Source organism: Lepidochelys kempii, chromosome 3, assembly GCF_965140265.1.
Source record: "Lepidochelys kempii isolate rLepKem1 chromosome 3, rLepKem1.hap2, whole genome shotgun sequence".
NCBI lineage: Eukaryota > Metazoa > Chordata > Testudines > Cheloniidae > Lepidochelys > Lepidochelys kempii.
In genome coordinates this window covers 38628992-38646620 of record NC_133258.1, presented here as the reverse complement: position 1 = coordinate 38646620, position 17629 = coordinate 38628992, and positions in this window count along the sequence as shown.

The following is a 17629-nucleotide window of genomic DNA, read 5'->3' as shown; positions in this document are numbered from 1 at the left end:
TGATAGGCTGCTGGTGTGCTTGTCAAGATTTTGTAGACATCACAACAGAGAAGAATTTTAAGGAGAGATTTGAACGAGGATCATGAATTAGTTTGGTCTATGTTTATGGGGAGCTCTAAAGAGGGAAATGCCATCAAGATGACTGTAAGGCATCTCAGGCTCAGCCAAACACATTTTTGGTTGCAGCTGCTAGCATTACTGAAGGTCCCAGTCAAAGGAAAGGATGGGGAAGGGAAATCACCACTTCAAGAAAAATAAATTGTTTGTAGATGCAAAGCTTTCAGTGGAAAAATTATTATACTTGGATGTGATTCAGAGGGTCATGCTTTGTATGCATGTGACTTTATCTGCAATAACAAGTTTTTCCCCCTAATACTTAAAACAGTGACCATATTCTGCTGCCTATTCATTATACTTCATAGTATCACTTGGGTATTCTAAATGTCCAACACATAGAGAGAGATCTGTGAAATTTTTCATTAACATAAGCTCCTAAAGTCCAGAAAAGGTAACTTTGCTAGCTGGGCAATAAGATCTCAAATTTTAGAACTTATGACCTCAGTGTTTCATGCTTCTTCTAGTAACAAAAAGCTGTGGACTGTAGCTCACAAAAGCTTATGCTCAAATAAATTTGTTCATCTCTAAGGTGCCACAAGTCCTCCTTTTCTTTTTGCGAATACAGACTAACATGGCTGCTACTCTGAAACCTATAATTCATTGAGTAACTCTGGTGTTGTCAAACCATGAGGACAAATCTAGAGTGGATTGTATAGTTGCCAATTTTGTAATACGGAACTACAATCTGCAATTAAGCATAGGTATCTTCTCCATAGATACGCAGATATCTTCATATTGCTCCAAGCCCAGGTCTCCATGGCACCTCACAAAGTTCATATCTTACCCCTCTGCTTTTTTGTCTCTATCTCTACCATTATTCTTCTTTTATGTTGATATGCTTATATTTTGACACCTTTTAATTTTACCTCTTGGTCCACCCTGTTGACTGGCTTTGACTATGTAAAGTAGTGGCTTTGTTCAGCTAAATGTCAAAGATTGAAGTGCCTCTCTTAGCCCTGGTCTACGCTAAGAGTTTAAGTCGATGAAGCCATTTTTGTCGACTTAAAGGGCTCTTAAAATCGATTTTTGTACTCCTCCCTGACGAGGGGATTAGCACTAAAATCAACATTGCTGGGTCGAATTTGGGGTAGTGTGGATGCAATTCAATAGTATTGGCCTCCGGGAGCTATCCCAGAGTGCTCCATTTTGACCACTGTGGCCAGCCCTTTCAACTCAGATGCACTAATCAGGTACACAGAAAAAACGTCGGGAGCTTTTGAATTTCATTTCCTGTTTGGCCAGCGTGGCGAGCTCATCAACACAGGTGACCATGCAGTCCCAGAATTGCAAAAGAGCTCCAGCATGGACCGAACGGGAGGAACTGGATCTGATCGCTGTATGGGGAGATGAATCTGTGCTATCAGAACTCTGTTCCAAAAGACGTAATGCCAATATATATGCCAAAATCTCCAAGGGAAAATGCGAGGTGTTTACAATGCTCACAACTGCAGTGGTGATCGGAGCAGACTCCCGCTTGCAGTGCTATGGCGTATGCGCGGGCAATCCAGTAAAAAGGGCGAGAAATGATTCTGCCATAGCTTTCACGGAGGGAGGGAGGGAATGGTCACTGACGACATGTACCCCAAACCACCCGCGGCTATCTTGTCCATTATCTGAATTTTTTTAAATTAATGCATGGTTTCAAAACAATAGTTACTGTATTTCGAAGGGGGAAGGGTGGTTGGCTTAAAGGGAATTAAAATCAACAAAGGGGGCGGCTTTGCATCAAGGAGAAACACACACAACTGTCACACCATAGCCTGGCCAGTCATGAAACTGGTTTCAAAGTCTCTGTGATGCGCAGCATGCCTTGCTGTGCTCTTCTAATTGGTGTCTGGCTGCGCAAAATTGGACGCTGGGTGATTTGCCTCAACCTCCCACCCTGCCATAAATGTCTCCCCCTTACTTTGACAGATATTATGGAACACACAGCAAGCAGCAATAACAATGGGAACGTTGGTTGTGCTGAGGTCTGACCAACAGCACCAGCGAGCTTTTAAACGTCCAAAGACACATTCTACCACCATTCTGCACTTGCTCAGCCTATAGTTGAACTGCTCCTTACTACTCTCCAGGCTTCATGAGCCGTGGGAGCAAGGGGTAGGCTGGGGTAGGTCCTGCCAGCTGGGAGAGCAGCCTGAGGCAAAAGCCTCCAGCTCGCAGGAGATCAGGATAGCAGAATTGCAGCGGAAGTGGTGGAGCAAGCAAAACACCATTGATGAGAATGGCTGGCAGTCCTACTGCACCGTACAGCAGATCAGGAGAGCAGAGTTGCAGTGGAAGCAGTGGAGCCATTCACCATTGATGCGAAAGCACCCATGAGCTGCTGCTGTGTGGCCAAGACAAAAGAGCAAGATCCCTGGAGCTGTTACATGTGGAATGTACGGCTGCATGATTTCTTCACCAGCAACAAAGGACAAGAATATGATGCACCTAAAATCTAAAAAGGCCAGCACATTTTCCAGAGTCACTACCCTTGATAACAGACGTCAATGATTGCATTGGCTACTTGGATCACAGCAGCCCCCACAGTAGACTTTCCTGCAACAGCAGTGGTGACGGTGAGCTAAGCGAGCTCCCACTTGCAGTGCTATACCATCTGCGCTGTTAACCCAGGAAAAAAGCCGCAAAATGATTGTCTGATGTTGCTTTCACAGAGTGTGGGGGGGACTGATGACATGTACCCAAAACCACCCGCAACAATGTTTTTGCCCCATCAGGCATTGGGAGCTTAACCCAGAATTCCAGTGGGCAGTTGGAGACTCTGGGAACTGTGGGATAGCTACCCACCGTGCACTGCTCCAAAAGTCGACGCTAGCCACGGTACTGTGGACGCACTCTGCCGACTTACTGCACTTAGTGGGGACGCACACAATCGACTGTATAAAACTGCTTCCAAAAAATCAACTTCTATAAAATTGACCTAATTTCGTAGTGTAGACATACCCTTAGGCAAGTGGACCTTAGGGCCTTCCATTTGTTTCACTTCTCTTTAACTTTGGCTTCACCCTTGAGTAAAAGTTCTCTCTCTTCTCAAACCTTCTAGGTCTGTAAATCAGCCTACAAACACATCAGCAATATTGCCCAGGCATACCACTGCCTTTGCCTGCCTTCTTTTACTCTTGTGTTAATTATTGCCTCTTCCTTCTCTGTAGTTTCACTAAATCCCTGATGGTCAGACTGCAGGGTCTGCTGAATGCCTCTCTCCACCTTCTTCCACACACAATGAAGCCAAACCACCAAATCTCCTTCCTCAGACAACTCAGAATTTATTTCATAAGCAAGATCAAATCTGTCCTCCCTCTTTTTAAAATCCTCCTTACTTCTGCCTATATCATGGACCTTGGACTTGATTCTATAGAGATGTACATCCTATGAAACCCACTTTCTGAATACCTCCTCTTGTTGCTCTTCTCTCTCTTCCAGTTATCTCATACTGACCTCTTTTCTATTTCTGTATGTAACATGGCGGAGCACTCACTGGCATGATGCCTCCTGCTGGTTGGTCTGGGAATTAGCTCTTCCAGCTTCGGAGAGCCTCCTGCTGGCCAGTGTCACCTTGCTGCCGCCTACTTCTTTCTTTTTCTAATACCACCCTTTAGTTCAGGCCCCACGTCCCTCCCGGCCCACAGTGCCCCTTCTCTGGGGTACTGCCCCGCAGTAGTGCCCCCACACTAAGGGATCCTCCCCTCCCTGGGGAACCCCAAAGCCCACCTTGTCTCAGTGACCAACTGCCAGTTCTCATCTAGCCCCTTTTCTCAGAGGCAAACTGAAATGGCCACTCATCATTGGCAAGGGGGTTTGGACCTGCTGCCTTCTTCTGGCCTGGCTGCACCCCTGCAGCCTTAGTACCACCACAGGCCCTTTTAGCCTGGCCTCAGCGTGGGGAGTCACCTGGCCAGAGTTCTCCAGCTCTGCCTGTCCATTCCAAGCACTGCTCTATTTGAGATACCCCTCTCTAGCCAGCAGCCAGGTCCTTCCCACTCTACCACTGCAGTGAGACTCCCCCTGCCTAGCTCCCAGCCCTTTTATCAGGGCCAGCTGGACTCTAATTGGGTATGGCCCCACCTGTGGCTGCCTACCGAATCAGCCTCCCTTGGCTGCTTTCAGCCCCGTCCCTATCCAAGGGCCGGCTTTTAACTCTTTCCGAGCCAGAGCTGCGTGACCGCCCCACTACATTGTACCACAATTTAGCCATTGTTAGTGTGAAAGCTTTGACTCTGTGACTCTTGCTATCTGTGACACAGAGGCCCATTGGTGGTTCAATACTCTGTGTCAGCCTGACATACTCACTAAACCTAGTGCTGTTGTCATTATATATATCCAGAAGGTGCCATGTAATACATCATTGAAAAACTAACATCTCACTGATCATTAATATTACTGGGTGATATATGTACGGGGTGTGAACAAAGAGTTATGGATATGTGCCAGAACCATGTTCTTGAAATGTGTTTGTCAAGCAATGCCTAAGCCCAGTCTATCCTAGACAAAGGAATGGCTGGTCATCAGGCAGAGACACTGAAGGTACATTTACCTAAAAACTAAACAAAACCATCAAGTTAACAAGGAGAGGAGGTAACAACTCAGCTATCACCAGTGGAGGCAGAATCTGCATGAAATCTTCACCAGACCACATGGCATCTCTTCCGAGAAGGAGAAAAGAAACTGTCTTACTTTAACTTTATTTCAGTGGTTTACTAGACACCCACCTGTCTGAACCTCAAACAATAAATAATTGAATCAACTGATGGTATACAATATTATTGTATTATAGAAGTGCACAGAATGAGGTCTTTTCTGAAAGCGAATGACACAGAGGTAATTAATATAATTGTGAAATGTATGCATTAACATTATATGAGGAGTTACTCAGTAATACTATGTTCTAAAGTCTGTGACCAAACACAAGGAGAAACAGGTTTTGCCTCAGACAAGGGGGAGGGAAGGTAGCACTGTGGAATCAAAACAATGGAAGCTCCATTTACATACGAATCAGCAGGGGAAGAAAAGCTTGAGGTTATCCAGAATCTTGAGATATCCAGAATCTTGAGTGAGTTTGGGAAAATATAATAGAAAGAAGAAACTATCTTGGCATTCATCACTAGGCAGACACAAGGGGCCAGAGCTCTTGCAAGCTGAGAAACACGAGTCCTTCAGCCAAGAGGTTAAAGTCTCTGGGAAGTAAATAAGAGTGAGAAACCTGCTTAGGCAAAGATCTTTCATCTAGAAAGATAAAGGAAACCAGCATTTTGTCCTTCTGTGGAAGTCCTGACTGAGAGAAAGTTAGCCATATTTGGAAAAAAGATGGGTGAAAAATCTACCTTGTAGCAAGGCTGCAGGTTGTTAAGTCTTAGCCATTGGAAAGCATATTTTTACTTTTATTTACTTGTTACCATTTTGACAGGTTTCAGAGAAACAGCCGTATTAGTCTGTATTCGCAAAAAGAAAAGGAGTACTTGTGGCACCTTAGAGACTAACCAATTTATTTGAGCATGAGCTTTCGTGAGCTATAGCTCACTTCATCGGATGCATACCGTGGAAACTGCAGAAGACATTATATACACACAGAGACCATGAAAAAATACCTCCTCCCACCCCACTGTCCTGCTGGTAATAGCTTATCTAAAGTGATCATCAAGTTGGGCCATTTCCAGCACAAATCCAGGTTTTCTCACCCTCGGCCTCCCCCCACACAAACTCACTCTCCTGCTGGTAATAGCCCATTCAAAGTGATCACTCTCTTCACAAATGTGTATGATAATCAAGGTGGGCCATTTCCTGCATAAATCCAGGTTCTCTCACTCCGAAAACCACACACACAAACTCACTCTCCTGCTGGCAATAGCTCATCCAAACTGACCACTCTCCAAGTTTAAATCCAAGTTTAACCAGAACGTCTGGGGTGTGTGTATGTGTGTGTGTGTGTCCCCGGGAAAAAAGGGGGAGGGGTGAGAAAGCCTGGATTTGTGCTGGACATGGCCCACCTTGATTATCATGCACATTGTAGGGAGAGTGGTCACTTTGGATGAGCTATTACCAGCAGGAGAGTGAGTTTGTGTGTGTATGGGGGTGGGGGGGTGAGAAAACCTGGATTTGTGCTGGAAATGGCCCACCTTGATTATCATGCACATTGTAAGGAGAGTGGTCACTTTGGATAAGCTATTACCAGCAGGAGAGCGAGTTTGTGTGTGTGGTTTTTGGAGGGGGGTGAGGGAGTGAGAGAACCTGTATTTGTGCAGGAAATGGCCCACCTTGATTATCATACACATTGTGAAGAGAGTGATCACTTTGGATGGGCTATTACTAGCAGGAGAATGAGTTTGTGTGTGTGTGGGGGGGGGGGGGGCGGAGGGTGAGAAAACCTGGATTTGTGCTGGAAATGGCCCAACTTGATGATCACTTTAGATAAGCTATTACCAGCAGGACAGTGGGGTGGGAGGAGGTATTGTTTCATGGTCTCTGTGTGTATATAATGTCTTCTGCAGTTTCCACGGTATGCATCCGATGAAGTGAGCTATAGCTCACGAAAGCTCATGCTCAAATAAATTGGTTAGTCTCTAAGGTGCCACAAGTACTCCTTTTCTTTTTGTTACCGTTTTGTCCTTATCCCTTGTATCTGAATACACTTAAAACCTATCTCTTTGTTAATAAACTTATTTCAATTTTAATCTAAACCAACCCTGTGTTTGAAGTGATTCTTATCTCCAGCTAAAGTCAGAAGCTATGCTTTTGTCTCCTTAAAGGAGCAACAAACCTTATTAATTCTCTGAGTATTCCAGGAGAGGACTAGACATTCCAGGACAGGCTATTTTGGGAAATTTGGGACTGGGAGTCACTGGGGGGCGGGGGGTCACCCTGCAAGTAGGAACCAAGGGTATGTTATAGGCATAAAGTGGTCCGAGTGCTAAACCAGGGTTGCACAGCACACAGACAATCAGGAAATCTTAGGCTTGTCTGCCGGCTATTGGTATCCAGGCTGTGAGACACAGCAACAGAGAATTTAAAGCACCAAGGGTTACAGGGCAGTTGGTGACAACCTATCACTGGTTTGGATTGCACTATCTTGAACAGCCTTTTATTATCTATTAATCTTATCAACTCCATCTCACTTCAAGTTTCAGGTAAGAGCATAAAGTACAACACATTCTAAAGAGTCCGATTAAATTGTTCTGGCTTAGGATAAGGGGTTGTCCTAGACTAATGCACACAATATTAAGTACCTATTTCAAAAGGTGGAAATGTTGTATTGATATTGATCATCAAGGCTTAAAGAGTTAAAGGTGTTTATAAGCTCTCTCACTGTCCAACATTAAACAATGACAGATAGGTTTGGGGTTGTTTTCTACAGAGGCCTTGGTTTTACAACATTACTTGGCAAACACTCAGAAGCATTCATTCAAGTTGAAAGTTTGATGATTTAAACACACACACACACACCAAGGAATTAAATCAAGCATTTATACTGCAACTGTAATTGAGTGATTATGCAAAACAAACTTAGACAGACCCTAAGAAAGTCTGTCTCCTTTTGGAGTTAAAATATCAGTGTCTCTTATTTTTACTAACAATCTTTCTTTGATGAAAAGAAAAGGTTTATTTTTTTTTTTAGTCCTGATGTATGAAAGACATTAACTTACCTGTTTTTAACAGATAGACACAAGATGGAGGAAAGACACAATAGAAAAGATAGGTGAAATGAAGCTTTTGTTGATGTTTTTGGAACACCGGACAACCAGTTAGTTATGAGTGGATGCTTTGGCTGGCAAGTCAACCATGACACCTGCTGCTTGGACTTGGTTCACGTTCTGGTCAGGGACATCATCTGCTTGGATTCTTTCTCCTTAGACAAAGCAGGCTTGGATGAATGCAGCATAGGTGATTTCAGGACTCAATGAAAAGCCAAGAGAATGAAAGATAGGAAAGGAAGAAGAATGGGGGAGGATAGAAAGCAACACAACAAGGGAAGGGAAAAGAGTACAGGAGCTTAGATGCCTGCACGGTGCAGGCAATTAGATATCCCTGTTTATGGGCTGAGGAGTGGATGTCATGATAATATGTTTACTTTCAGCACTCACAGGTGAAAACAAAATTTCTTAAACAAAAGCAAGGCCAACTGGCCTTTCTTTTAGGAAGAGAGTCCCTTAGCTTGGTCCGCTCCTTCTGCCTTAATGGCAAGAAAGTTGAAATGAGTTGACATGAATTGCAATGCTGGTAGGTCCAGGGATAAGGCGGAGGAAAATGGTTCTTTTTTTTTTTCCTCCAAAGTCTCTTTTTGACAACTCCCAAAAAAAAGTAAAAGTGAATGGCATATTTTATCCTCATTATCTTGTCCAACAATTAAATCCATTTCTGTAAGGCTAAAATTGGCATAGGTAGCTGTGTTCCCACATTTTCTTGTTGACTAAGTATGACCACCATAGTACTTGACTTATAGCAGTAGGTGATTTTTGTTTGGATTAATTCAGGTATTATGTCCGGTTTTCTTGCACCCGTTCGCAACATTTATTTACTGAAAACAAATTGACCTATTTTCCGTGGTTAATTCTCAGGCAGACAAAAAAGTCATAGGCATTTTTGACATCTTATGAACCTTCAGGTACTTTTCACAGTTGAGCTTAGGGTAACTTTTTAGGTTTAATAATCACTAGAACTCTCAAAGTCTCTTCCTTGGTCCAATTGTATCAAAGCTGGAAATCCATATACTTAAAAGTGTTTCACCTTCAACAGTCAAACAATTGTAGTGGCCTTCTATTCCGTATCTGACTATGACTGGGCATATGGGTTGAAATGGTCAGTCCCTACTAAAGTGTCCCACATTCTTCCAGTCCTCATCTAAAACCAGGAAATCAATGCATACTAGCTCCAAAGGCTTGCTACTGGTGGTATTTTTCCAGATCCGCAACTCTGATGGGTAAAGACTTTCTTTGTACATAATGAATTGGAGGGAGCTGTGGGAGCTGACACAGAGGACTTTGCAAGAGATGCCCCTTCTATCCATTGCCCACAATGGATCCCTTTCCCAGTTCTGTCTTTTCTCCATCCTGGCTACTTGTCCCAATCCCAGTATCCTCACTTAACCAGTTCCAGTCTCCACTCCTAAGACTTCTCATTGCTGTCCCACTCTTCCCATCCAGGGTCCCCATCCAAGTCCAAGTCTCCACTTCCATCCAGTGCCAGTGGCTCCACCCCTGTTCCTAGTCCTGGTCTCTTCCCAGTTGGCCCAGGTTCTTGCTCCCTGTCCCCATTCTTTCCACCTCACGGAATCACAGTCCCCTTTTCTTGGATTCTCATCCAATTAGCTTCTCCCCCTTTGTAAGGTTTCATGGGCAACCTTAATTTTAGCAATTCCTAACTTTTGATTGATTGAGTTGGCAGCTTTAACAATCTTTTAGCATAGTTTTTTTGAATGTTATATTTACATAGACATGGATTGCCATAACTTCACTCCATGAAATATATTGCTGTTGTATCATCAGCTGTTTTTTTACAGAAAGTCCTTGAGTGCTTTTAGTCCTGACATGAATTAATTGATTTTTAGGATGTATGTAATTTCAGGGATTTTGTTGAACATTTTTGCTAAGAAAAATAAGCATGTTTTTTTATATTCAAAATAATCCCCACATTCCCTGATGGATGTATAAACAACCAACTGGATATAATATAAATCAGGATACAGAAAATAAAAGTAGAAAAAATTTGTATCATGTACACATGGTTACAAAACAGTGATTTTTGTAATTGCCATGAAAGGCTTAGGTCTTAGAATGTTCAAAACAAAACAAATGGATAAACAAAATTAACTTGTTCATACTTTGTTTGTATTTGGACAGCAGACTAGTATGTGATAGTAGAGGAGCCTATAATATGGGACAGAGGCTAAACTGCTTGTTTAATAGATCTAAATGGAACAAAAAATAAACGCTGGATTATTGTAGTATGAAAAGAAGTACAAAAATGGTTTACATAAGATTTGGGGCAATTTCAAACTAAAGTTGAAAAGCACAACAGGCTGTGGCCTACATATTGCAAAAGTTTTGCAGTTGAACCTCAGAGTTACAAACACTTCTGCAATAGAGGTTATTCGTAACTCTGAAATGTTCGTAACTCTGAACAGAACGTTACGGTTGCACTTTTGGAAGTTTATAAATGAACATTGACTTAATACAGCTTTGAAACTTTACTATGCAGAAGAAAAATGCTGCTTTCCCTTTATTTTTTTAGTAGTTTATGTTTGACAAAGGACTGGAGTGTATTTGCTTTTTTGTTGTTGTTTCTGTGGCTGCCTGACTTCATACTTCTGGTTCCAAATGAGGTGTATGGTTGACTGGTCAGTTCGTAACTCTGGTCTTTGTAACTGTGAAGTTCTGTTGTACTTGCTAAATTAATGGGTGGTGTTTTCCAGCAGTTCCTCTTTTCTTTGTCATCCATATCATCATAAAATGACTATATAAAAGTAAAATGTCTATTATATGTTTTGAAAACTATAGATACATCCTATTTAAGTGATAATGGGAATAGGTCACAGAACAAGTCAGTGCACAACTCATTCTTTAGTACTTGAGTGACTTGGTGACATAGGCCTGGTCTACACTGGGGGCTGGGGGGGCGTTGATCTAAGTTACGCAACTTCAGCTACATGAATAATGTAGCTGAAGTTGACGTACTTAGATTTACTTACCATGGTGTCTTCACTGCAGTAGGTCAACTGCTGATGCTCCCCCATCAACACCACCTACGCTTCTCGCTCTGATGGAGTACTGGAGTCGACGGGAGATGCTTGGTGGTTGATTTATCACATCTTCACTAGCGACCCCTACTGGATCGATTGCTCCAGAGGTAAGTGTAGACATGCCCACAGTTGCAGTTCCTGGTATTAGTTCAAAAGTGAAAAAGGTAGCTTAATCCAGTGAGGTACTGGGATCTCAATTCTCACTGAAGCTATTGCAAGTTGAAGCACCACAGTCCTCTTATAAGATCAGGCTTATAACTTGCACCGTTAGCAATCTCTGCTCAAAAAGCTCCCAGGACTGAGAAAAGCTAGGTCTTGCAGATCAGAACAGAGATGTTTACTAGAGCTCTGTGGAGAATCTCACATAGACATTGCTTGCATTACACTTGGTTCAAACCAGTGCTATTAGTTCCTCATTAAGTATCTGGATAACTTTTTGGATCAGGTTTTGAAGTCAAGCTGTGGTTTAGATTTTGAGTTCTAGATTAATTTTTGTCTGTCAGCTGCCTCATTTTAACAGAATTCAACTTTGAAAAAGCAGTGAAACAGCTAATCACAACTTCACATAAACAGTTTAGATATAGCTAGGAAGAAAACAAAGTTCTCTTTGATCTTCACTAAAAGTGCCTTCATAGTCATATACTGATTATGGAAATGGGATGTTTTTACTCAGTACATTATCAAATATGAGAAAAATCCTATATTCAGTGTGGACTATCTCATAAATGCTACCATTATTGGATTTCATGCTAATACATACTGTTAAAATCTGCTCTAAAACAAGAGTATTTGAAAATATGTGACCAGTGAAGGAAGTTTTATGCTAGTTATAGCTTTCATCATGAAAAACTAAGAAACCCCTCAGCAGTGGAATATACACTTCTTTCCATCAACACTATTTCAGAGAGGAAAAAAAATATTTTTCATTTTGGTTTAAAGTGCAGTATTACTTCAAAGAGCAACTGCACATATTCACTGGAACTAAATTATTTTCTCCTACTCGATGCATGCAGAGGCCATGGACAGTTGTAGTCCCTGAGGTTAGTGGATTGCAGAGACTACTCCCTATGTGCACTCTTGGTGGTGCGGATCTTCCCAAAGGGGATAGGGAGGAGATGAGGCCATGCTTTTCCTTCCCTTGGCCTGCAGAACTGATCAGCTGCAGAGGTGGAAGCAGGTGGCACCAGATGAAGCGCTAGTAGAGTATACATTCCCCCTATGTTCCAGAGAGACAGTCCTTTCCCCAAGTCCTCTGTGGTATGGCTCTGCACTGCCCCCAGTGTGTACTAGAGGCTAATTACCACAACTTTCAGCTGCACTAGGGCTGGGAGGAAAACCGTTTTTCCCATCCTGTGAAAATTATCAAGCTTTCATAATGTTTTTCAATCATGATTCAGGATGAAAAGATAAAATTTTGAAAATTGCCATCTGACCATAATTTTTTTAAATTCAGTTCAATTCAGGTTCAGTCAATTGAACTTTTTTTTGATAATTTTATAATGTTTTGATCATTCCAAAACATTTTTTAGATTTGGACTTTTTCAATAAATATATATATAGATAGTCAATAATTAGTTTAAATTTAGAACTGAAAAGCCATTTGAAACTGAAAAAACAGATTTTTTTTTTCAAAAAGGGGCATTTTAAAAAAATTCTAAACCTACCTTTTCTAAATGAGAAATTAGTTGAACCCATCCCTTTCTTGTAAGCCACTTTGGTTTTGATAAATCAGTATTTTCTGATGAAAAAAAGTTTTGTCGAAAAATTTGCTCTAGCCAGCATCCTTCCTACTTGGCCTCCTGCTGCAGTTTTAAAGAAGCAGCACACCAATCCTCACATTACTTTTTATCTCCAGGACAAATGAACCTCACCAGAGAAACAGAGAAATGAATGGGCCTGGGAACTAAACTACTCATAGCTTTGGTTCCTTGGCTTCAACACAAAGTTGCCACAAGGCAACATGTGGATGGGCAGGGGGAAAGAAACTTTGTCCGCACTCTAGCTGTTCTGCAGAAATTGAAAGATACCCAGTGCTGCCATTGTGACTCATTTGAGTGCGCAGCAACTTACAACATATAAAAAGTATAAAGTGACCTATATTTTCCAAAATGACCAGTGATTTTGAGTGATTCAGTTTTTATGTTTGGAACTTGAGATCCTTTAAACAAGCTGATTTTCAGAAGGTAAAGTAAGTGCTCAAAGGTTTCTGAAAAATAGACTTCTTTCAGATGTCTCAGGTTGGGCACCCAACAGCTGAAGCAGCCAAAATCACAAGTCACTTTTGAAAATTTTAGGCCAGCGTTTCCAGACTTAGTTCTAATTATTTAAAATTTGGTACCAAATTTGGTAAATTTTGGTACAGCAAAAAGTTGAGAAGGTGTGGGGTTGGTTGATGACCAATAGATTGACCATGAAGGGCCAGCATTACAAAGTTTTAGGCACCTAAAATGCATATAGGTGCTTTTGTAAATCATAGTTGGCACCTAAGTGAGTTAGGCTCCTAACTCCCCTTGAATATGAAAGGAACTTGCTTAGGCATATTTGTAAATCTGTATCTGCATTTTTAGGTGCCTTAAATACTTTTGTAAATCAAGCTCAAATGGGCCACTTACAACTTTAAAAAAAATCATCCTTGATACTGTGCACAGAAATAAATTAAGGACAACAGTGAGATACCCAAAGGGGCACGTTGCAAGCTTGTTAGACAAAACAGTTATCTCGTATGACATGTGGCTCCCACCCCTTGACAACTATGTCCTTCGATTTCATAGTTGTAGCTGCTACACAATGGGAGCTTTATGCTGGGTACTGACACTAACTCTGCCAGCAGGGCTGTTTAATGCTGATTCCATAACTGTGCATATTTAATCTACTCATTATTATTGCCTTTAGGACAACATCATGTGCTGCTATTTGTGTGACTCTGTTCAGGAAACATCGCTGAAGTGTTGTGTGGGAAGATATAGATTAAAATAGGTTTTGGAATCCCTGGAATGGAAATCAGGAGAAAAGAGACATCCTAAGGGTGATGGGTGCCTATTCTTAATTGGTAATGTCAAGATAGGTTGATCACATTTTTGCTTTGAGCTCCTAATTAAAGTGTCTGCTTCTTCCTTTTCATCTTTTTACCCTAGAGTTAATACAAGAAGCTATACCCAATATTGAATTTTAGTATTTGACAGAAAACCAAATACCTGGAATTGGTACTTACCCAAAGTCAAATCAGCTGCAGATTTGTTGAAAAAGCTATAAATGATGCAGTTACATTTATTATATTTGATAATTTTGTGAGTAGCAAGAACCCATACCAATAGTTAACCAACTCCATAACCATAAAACTGATAGTTATTTCATATTATACCTGCCTCATATTAACTGCCTAGTATTGTAACAAAATTATGAAAAAGAACTGCAGATAGATCTAATTTAAAGTCAATTTTCTTAAAAATGAAAATTTAGCAGCTTGTAATGACTTTATGCCTCTTCATTCCCTTCCTTTCTTCAATAATAAATAGTAATAGCAAGGTGTTCTTTTCCAAGGGTTTTACTGTGGATGACAGTGTACAGTGGGACCCACTGGAGAAAGTCAACTTACTTTCTTATTTAGATTTACAGCAAGGTACAAAAAGGTGCTTACCCCTGGCTCTAGGCACTTTCCCTTGGATTAGAAAAATACAATCAGATAAAAAGTAAAGGCAGTAGCTACTTCGTACTCACATGCTGGCAACAGCATATACAGTAAAATTCATACTCAACAATACTTCCTCCACCCTCATACAAACATTGAGCCCCTACCCTCACCCTCCTCCAACCCCAGGGGGTAGGTAAATAGACTATACCCTGAAGGTCAACATATTCAAGCTGTTTTGGACCAAGTAGAAAGTAAGTTCAAAAGCTTCAGGGCTCCTCCGGAAGCCCTTTTATATATAAAAAAAGGAGTACTTGTGGCACCTTAGAGACTAACCAATTTATTAGAGCATAAGCTTTCGTGAGCTACAGCTCACTTCATCAGATGCATATCGTGGAAACTGCAGCAGACTTTATATATACACAGAGAATATGAACCAATACCTCCTCCCACCCCACTGTACTGCTGGTAATAGCTTATCTAAAGTGATCATCAGGTGGGCCATTTCCAGCACAAATCCAGGTTTTCTCACCCTCCACCCCCCCCCCACAAATTCACTCTCCTAATAGATAAGCTATTACCAGCAGTACAGTGGGGTGGGAGGAGGTATTGGTTCATATTCTCTGTGTATATATAAAGTCTGCTGCAGTTTCCACGATATGCATCTGATGAAGTGAGCTGTAGCTCACGAAAGCTTATGCTCTAATAAATTGGTTAGTCTCTAAGGTGCCACAAGTACTCCTTTTCTTTTTGCGAATACAGACTAACACGGCTGTTACTCTGAAACCTTTTATATCAAGGAGTTTCTGGCCCAAGTTCCTGTGGTTTGTCAACTAAGCAGATCCCAAGCCATACATAATATGTCAAGACCAATACCTTATATTCTAGCAGGCAGCCAGTTCTGATCCCAGAGACACACTGCCACTGAGGTAAATTACTTAATAAATGGGCTACTGTAGTCTGTGCCAGCTTCACTGTAAAGTGTAGCCCCAAATAGAACATATTGCAAAGTCTAAGCCTGAGGTGACAGAAGCATGGATAACATTGGCAACCTCTTCATTCCAAAGAAATATTTACAATCTCTGAGAGATAAGGTGGGGTGAGGTAATATCTTTTATTGGACCAACTTCTGATTACCTCACCCACCTTGCATCTCTAATATGCTGGGACTGACACAGATACAACTAAACTGCATGCTGTCCCCTACACAGATAAGCATGAAAATCAGAGTGAAGTGCTCTAAATTGGAGTGATTTAAATCAGGAAGCAGGAAATGTTGACTTAAATAACAATGATCTTTTTACCTTTGTACTTTTTAGTTATTTTCCTCATTAATTGGTATAGCTATTAAAATATGTTGATTTGCAACTAAAAATAGCCTTTGTACTACATTTGGTATTACTTTTGCTAACCATAAGGATACACTATATCTAGACACATTTATTTAAGCAGTTATATATCTTAATATACATTTATTAAGATTATTTATTTCATTGTTAGAAAATGTGAATGCCAGGAAAAAAAAAAAAGCTTTCCTGTTTCCTCAGCTCCCAATCAGCTTCTAAAGGTTGAATGAACTACTCCGAATGAAGAGAATGCTTTCTTTGCACCTGCAAGCTAAACTGAAACCAAAAGTAATTAAGACAAAATCTTTTCTGCCCATCACAAACTGAGTGTCTTAACATTTGGACAAATGTAAATACGAGCATTCCTCCATTGTAGAGACTCCCTCATGGGAGACGTCAATCACCCTGATGTCTGCTGGGAGAGCAATACAGCAGTGCACAGACAATCCAGGAAGTGTAGGGACAATTTTCTGGTGCATGTGCTGGAGAAACCAATTGGGGCAGAGCTCTTCTTGACCTGCTGCTCACAAACCAAGAAGAATTACGGTAGTAGGGGAAGCAAAAGTGGATGGGAACCTGGGAGGCAGTGACCATGAGTTGGTAGAATTCAGGATCCTGACACAAGGAAGAAAAGAGAGCAGCAGAATACAGACCCTGGACTTCAGAAAATCAGACTTTGACTCCCTCAGGGAACTGATTGGCGGGATCCCCTGGGAGAATAATGTGAGGGGGAAAGGAGTCCAGGAGAGCTGTCTGTATTTTAAAGAATCCTTATTGAGGGTGCAAGAACAAACCATCCTGATGTGTAGAAAGAATAGTAAAAATGGTAGGCGACCAGCTTGGCTTAACAGTGAAATTCTTGCTGATCTTAAACACAAAAAAGAAGCTTACAAGAAGTGGAAATTGGACAAAATACAATATTGCTTTACAAAAGGTAGATCGTGTCAAACCAACCTGATCTTCTTCTTTGAGAAGGTAACAAATTTTTTAGACAAGAGAATGCAGTGGATCTAATTTACCTCGATTTCAGTAAGGCATTTGATTCAGTTCTACATGGAGAATTATTAGCTACATTGGAAAAGATGGGGATCAATATGAAAATTGAAAGGTCGATAAGGACCTGGTTAAAGGGGGAGACTACACACTGGATCAGTGTGTAAAGTGGATCACACTGAAAGGTGACCTGTCAGGCTGGAAGGAGGTTACTAATGGAGTTCCTCAAGGATCGGTTTTGGGACCAATCTTATTATTACTGACCTTGGCACAAAAAGTGGGAATGTGCTAATAAAGTTTGTGGATGACACAAAGCTGGGAGGTATTGCCAATACAGAGAAGGACTGGGATAACGTACAAGAAGATCTGGATGACCTTGTAAACTGGAGTAATAGTAATAGGATGAAATTTAATAGTGAAAAGTGCAAGGTCATTCATTTAAGGATTAATAACAAGAATTTTTGTTATAAACGGGGACGCATCACTTGGAAGTAACCGAGTAGAAGGATGTCGGTGTATTGGTTGATCACAGGATGACTATGAGCTGCCAATGTGATATGGCTGTGAAAAAAGCTAATGCTGTCTTGGGATGCATCAGGCGAGGTATTTCCAGTAGAGATAAGGAGGTGTTAGTACTGTTATACAAGGCACTGGTGAGACCTCTTCTGGAACACTGTGTGCAGTTCTGGTCTCCCATGTTTAAGAAAGATGAATTCAAACTGGAACAGGTACAGAGAATGGCTACTAGGATGATCTGAGGAATGGAAAACCTGTCTTATGAAAGGAGACTCAAAGAGCTTGGCTTGTTCAGCC